Here is a 6843-nt window from a genome sequence, read left to right as displayed (position 1 = left end):
ACTGATTCATAATAAAGTGATTCCAAAAGCCCATCAGCATGGATTTTCTTCATGCGCTTTACACCAATATGACCTAAACGCCAGTGCCACAAATAAATTGCACCATCATTATTAACTTTGCATCTTTTGGTTTCAATATTATGAATATGTGTATCACTACGATCGAGATCCAACGAACCATTTTCATTGGGTGTGTAACCATATAAGGTTTTATTCATGTAAACAGAACACCAATTTATTCTCTTACTTAAATGAATAACCGTATTGCAATAAACATGATTAAATCATATTCATGCTCAACGCAAACACCAAATAACACTTATTTAGGTTCAACACTAATCCCAAAAGTATAGGGAGTGTGCGATGATGATCATATCAATCTTGGAACCACTTCCAACACACATCGTCACTTCACCCTTAACTAGTCTATGCTCATTCTGCAACTCCTGTTTCGAGTTACTACTCTTAGCAACTGAACCAGTATCAAATACCGAGGGGTTGCTACGAACACTAGTAAAATACACATCAATAATCTGTATATCAAATATACCTTTGTTCACTTTGCCATCCTTCTTATCCGCCAAATACTTGGGGCAGTTCCGCTTCCAGTGACCAGTCCCTTTGCAGTAGAAGCACTTAGTCTTAGGCTCAGGACCAGACTTGGGCTTCTTCACTTGAGCAGCAACTTGCTTGCCGTTCTTCTTGAAGTTCCCTTTCTTCCCTTTGCCGTTTTCTTAAAACTAGTGGTCTCGTCAACCATCAACACTTGATGTTTTTCTTGATTTCTACCTTCGTCGATTTTAGCATCACGAAGAGCTTGGGAATTGTATCTGTTATCCCTTGCATATTATAGTTCATCACGAAGTTCTACTAACTTGGTGATGATGACTAGAGAATTCTGTCAATCACTATCTTATCTGGAAGATTAACACCCACTTGATTCAAGTGATTGTAGTACCCAGACAATCTGAGCACATGCTCACTGCTTGAGCGATTCTCCTCCATCTTTTAGCTATAGAACATGTTGTAGACTTCATATATCTCAACTCGGGTATTTGCTTGAAATATTAACTTCAACTCTTGGAACATCTCATATGGTCTATGACGTTCAAAACGTCTTTGAAGTCCCGATTCTTAAGCCGTTAAGCATGGTGCACTAAACTATCAAGTAGTCATCATATTGAGCTAGCCAAACGTTCATAATGTCTGCATTTGCTCCTGCATTAGGTCTGTCACCTAGCGGTGCATCAAGGACATAATTCTTCCGTGCAGTAATGAGGATAAACCTCAGATAACAGATCCAATCCGCATCATTGCTACTAACATCTTTCAACTTAGTTTTCTCTAGGAACATATAAAAAAAACAGGGGAGCTAAACGCGAGCTATTGATCTACACCATAGATATGCTAATACTACCAGGACTAAGTTCATGATAAATTAAAGTTCAATTAATCATATTACTTAAGAACTCCCACTTAGATAGACATCCCTCTAATCCTCTAAGTGATCACGTGATCCAAATCAACTAAACCATGTCCGATCATCACGTGAGATGGAGTAGTTTCATTGGTGAACATCACTATGTTGATCATATCTACTATATGATTCACGCTCGACCTTTCGGTCTCCGTGTTCCGAGGCCATATCTGTTATATGCTAGGCTCGTCAAGTTAAACCTGAGTATTCTGCGTGTGCAACTGTTTTGCACCTGTTGTATTTGAACGTAGAGCCTATCACACCCGATCATCACGTGGTGTCTCAGCACGAAAAACTTTCGCAACGGTGCATACTCAGGGAGAACACTTTTACTATGATAATTTAGTGAGGGATCATCTTATAATGCTACCGTCAATCAAAGCAAGATAAGATGCATAAAAGATAAACATCACATGCAATCAATATAAGTGATATGATATGGCCATTATCATCTTGTGCTTGTGATCTCCATCTCCGAAGCACCGTCATGATCACCATCGTCACCGGCGCGACATCTTGATCACCATCGTAGCATCGTTGTCGTCTCGCCAATCTTATGCTTCCACGACTATCTCTACCGCTTAGTGATAAAGTAAAGCATTACAGCGCAATTCCATTGCATACAATAAAGCGACAACCATATGGCTCCTGCCAGTTGCCGATAACTTGGTTACAAAACATGATCATCTCATACAATAAAATTTAGCATCATGTCTTGACCATATCACATCACAACATGCCCTGCAAAAACAAGTTAGACGTCCTCTACTTTGTTGTTCACTAGTAGAAAACAGGGCTTTGGTCACGGGGCAATATTCACATTAGTCTCGGTTCAGTCACGAACCGGGACTAATGTGAGCATTGGTCCCGGTTTGTGCGGCTAAGGCATTAGTCCCGGTTCACCTGAGCCCTTTAGTCCCGGTTTGAGACACGAACCGGGACTAAAGGGCATCGCACCCTTTAGTCCCGGTTTGTGTCTCAAACCAGGACTAAAGATTAGACCTTTAGTCCCGGTTTGAGACACGAACCGGGACTAAAGGGTGCGATGCTCTTTAGTCCCGGTTTGTGTCTCAAACCGGAACTAAAGGTCCCATTTTCAAATTCTACCCCCCCTGGATCGCCTTTTTGTTTTGAAAAAATCAAAAGAAAATGATAAAAACTTCAAAAAATAAAATCCTTCGAGAGGTAGTTATATTACTACATCTACTACTTAGGAAAATTTAAAAACTTAAATTTGGACATGTTTTGCAAAAAATGTAGGGAAAATGTAAAACGGCTATAACTTTTGCATACGATGTCGGAAAAAAAACGTATAATATATCAAAATGTTCGGAACGAAAATCCGCATCCGATGGAGACCGCCTACAGCCTGTTTGCAAATTTTTAGAATCCTCAAATTCTAAAAGGAAAAAAAAGTTATGCTCAAATATTAGTTTTTTTAATTTTTGTTAAATCTGGTCAAACTATGGTCAAACTACTTATTCAAGAAGTATTAGTGTTACTAAATAATTATTCAAGAATATTAGTGTTACTAAATAATTATTTCAGTTTTTTAGAATTTTGGTCAACTATGGTCAAATTGTGGTCAAATTGTGGTCAAATTGTGGTCAAACTACTTATTCAAGAAATATTAGTGTTACTAAATAATTATTGATTTTTAGAACAATAGTTTCAAACTCAAACAGTGAAATGTGTGACTTCATGCTCAAGCTAAATTCCTGAGGGTTAATAGGATTGACATCTTACTATTGTCAGGAAAACAACAAGTGCAGACTTGGAAACGAGGGAGAATAGAACCCGGAAGTTAAGCGTGCTCAGGCTGGAGTAGTGAGAGGATGGGTGACCGTTTGGAAAGTTAGATGATTTGGAATGATGAGGGGCGATTAGAGATTAAAGGTTAAATTGAGCAGTGATGAGGGGTGATTAGAGATTAGAGGTTAAAATAATTCAGAAATTTGAAATTCAAAAAAATTCATAAAATTTCCTTTAGTACCGGGTGTTACCAACCGGGACTAAAGGTGGACCTCCAGGCAGCGGCCACGTGGAGGGCCTTTAGTCCCGGTTCCAGTTAGAAGCAGGACTAAAGGGGGAGGCTTTAGTACCGACCCTTTAGTCCCGGTTCCAGAACCGGGACTAAAGACCCTTATGAACCAGGACTAAAGGCCCTTTTTCTACTAGTGGTTGCAAGTTTTACGTGGCTGCTACATGCTTAAGCAAGAACCAATCTTTCCTACGCATCAAAACCACAATGATAGTTTGTCAAGTTGGTGCTGTTTTAACCTTCGCAAGGACCGGGCGTAGCCACACTTGGTTCAACTAAAGTTGGAGAAACTGACACCCGCCAGCCACCTGTGTGCAAAGCACGTCGGTAGAACCAGTCTCGCGTAAGCGTACGCGTAATGTCGGTCCGGGCCGCTTCATCCAACAATACCGCCGAACCAAAGTATGACATGCTGGTAAGCAGTATGACTTATATCGCCCACAACTCACTTGTGTTCTACTCGTGCATATAACATCAACACATAAAACCTAGGCTCGGATGCCACTGAAGGGGAACGTAGTAATTTCAAAAAATTTCCTACGCACATGCAAGATCATGGTGATGCATAGCAACGAGAGGGGAGAGTGTTGTCTACGTACCCTCGTAGACCGGAAGCGGAAGCATTAGCACAACGCGGTTGATGTAGTCGTACGTCTTCACGGCCTGACCGATCAAGCACCGAAACTACGACACCTCCGAGTTCTAGCACACGTTCAGCTCGATGACGATCCCCAGACTCCGATCCAGCAAAGTGTCGGGGAAGAGTTCCGTCAGCACGACGGCGTGGTGATGATTTTGATGTTCTACCGTCGCAGGGCTTCGCCTAAGCACCGCTACAATATTATCAAGGATTATGGTGGAGGGGGGCACCGCACACGGCTAAGAGAACGATCACGAAGATCAACTTGTTGTTTCTAGAGGTGCCCCTGCCCCCGTATATAAAGGAGCAAGGGGGAGGGGCGGCCGGCCAGGAGGAGGCGCGCCAGGGAGGAGTCCTACTCCTACCGGGAGTAGGACTCCCTCCTTTTTCCTTGTCCAACTAGGAGAGGGGGAAGGAAGGGAGAGAGGAGAGGAAGGAAAGGGGGGGGGGCGCCGCCCCCCTCCTTGTCCAATTCGGACTAGAGGGGGAGGGGGCGCGCGGCCTGCCCTGGCCGCCCCTCCGCTTCTCCACTTTGGGCCCATGAGGCCCATTAACCGCCGGGGAGGGGGCGGGGTTCCGGTAACCCCCCGGTACTCCAGTTTTATCCGAAACTTCTCCGGAACACTTCCGGTGTCCGAATATAGCCGTCCAATATATCAATATTTATGTCTCGACCATTTAGAGACTCCTCGTCATGTTCGTGATCACATCCGGGACTCCGAACAATCTTCGATACATCAAAATATATAAACTCATAATGAAACTGTCATCGTAACGTTAAGCGTGTGGACCCTACGGTTCGAGAACAATGTAGACATGATCGAGACACGTCTCCAGTCAATAACCAATAGCGGAACCTGGATGCTCATATTGGCTCCTACATATTCTACGAAGATCTTTATCGGTCAGACCGCATAACAACATACGTTGTTCCCTTTGTCATCGGTATGTTACTTGCCCGAGATTCGATCGTCGGTATCTCAATACCTAGTTCAATCTCGTTACCGGCAAGTCTCTTTACTCATTTCGTAATACATCATCTCGCAACTAACTCATTAGTTGCAATGCTTGCAAGGCTTATGTGATGTGCATTACTGGGAGGGCCCAGAGATACCTCTCCGACAATCGAAGTGACAAATCCTAATCTCAAAATACGCCAACCCAACATGTACCTTTGGAGACACCTGTAGAGCTCCTTTATAATCACCCAGTTACGTTGTGATGTTTGGTAGCACACAAAGTGTTCCTCCGGCAAAGGGGAGTTGCATAATCTCATAGTCATAGGAACATGTATAAGTCATGAAGAAAGCAATAGCAACATACTAAATGATCGGGTGCTAAGCTAATGGAATGGGTCATGTCAATCACATCATTCTCCTAATGATGTGATCCCGTTAATCAAATGACAACACATGTCTATGGTTAGGAAACATAACCATCTTCGATTAACGAGCTAGTCAAGTAGAGGCATACTAGTGACGTTTGAAGGAAATATGCCCTAGAGGCAATGATAAAGTTATTATTTATTTCCTTATATCATGATAAAGTTTTATTATTCATGCTAGAATTGTATTAACCGGAAACATAATACATGTGTGAATACATAGACAAACAGAGTGTCACTAGTATGCCTCTACTTGACTAGCTCGTTAATCAAAGATGGTTATGTTTCCTAACCATGGACAAAGAGTTGTCATTTGATTAACGGGATCACATCATTAGTTGAATGATCTGATTGACATGACCCATTCCATTAGCTTAGCACCCGATCGTTTAGTATGTTGCTATTGCTTTCTTCATGACTTATACATGTTCCTATGACTATGAGATTATGTAACTCCCGTGTGCCGGAGGAACACTTTGTGTGCTACCAAATGTCACAACTTAACTGGGTGATTATAAAGGTGCTCTACAGGTGTCTCCAAAGGTACATGTTGGGTTGACGTATTTTGAGATTAGGATTTGTCACTCCGATCGTCGGAGAGGTGTCTCTAGGCCCTCTCGGTAATGCACATCACTTAAGCCTTGCAAGCAATGCAACTAATGAGTTAGTTGCGAAATGATGTATTACGGAACGAGTAAAGAGACTTGCCGGTAACGAGATTGAACTAGGTATTGGATACCGACGATCGAATCTCGGGCAAGTAACATACCGATGACAAAGGGAACAACGTATGTTGTTATGCGGTCTGACCGATAAAGATCTTCGTAGAATATGTAGGGGCCAATATGGGCATCCAGGTCCCGCTATTGGTTATTGACCAGAGACGTGTCTCGGTCATGTCTACATTGTTCTCGAACCCGTAGGGTCCGCACGCTTAAGGTTTCGATGACAGTTATATTATGAGTTTATACGTTTTGATGTACCGAAGGTTGTTCGGAGTCCCGGATGTGATCACGGACATGACGAGGAGTCTCGAAATGGTCGAGACATAAAGATTGATATATTGGAAGCCTATGTTTGGATATCGGAAGTGTTCCGGGTGAAATCGGGATTTTACCGGAGTACCGGGAGGTTACCGGAACCCCCCGGAAGCTATATGGGCCTTAGTGGGCCTTAGTGGAAAAGAGAAGGGGCAGCCCAAGATGGGCCGCGCGCCCCTCTCCTCCCTTGGTCCGAATAGGACAAGGAGAAGGGGCCGGCTCCCCTCTCTCTTTTCCCCCCTCCGCGAATCCTATTCCAAC

The sequence above is a fragment of the Triticum dicoccoides genome, chromosome 3A, assembly GCF_002162155.2.
Source record: "Triticum dicoccoides isolate Atlit2015 ecotype Zavitan chromosome 3A, WEW_v2.0, whole genome shotgun sequence".
Lineage (NCBI taxonomy): Eukaryota > Viridiplantae > Streptophyta > Magnoliopsida > Poales > Poaceae > Triticum > Triticum dicoccoides.
Note: the sequence above shows the minus strand (reverse complement) of the source record.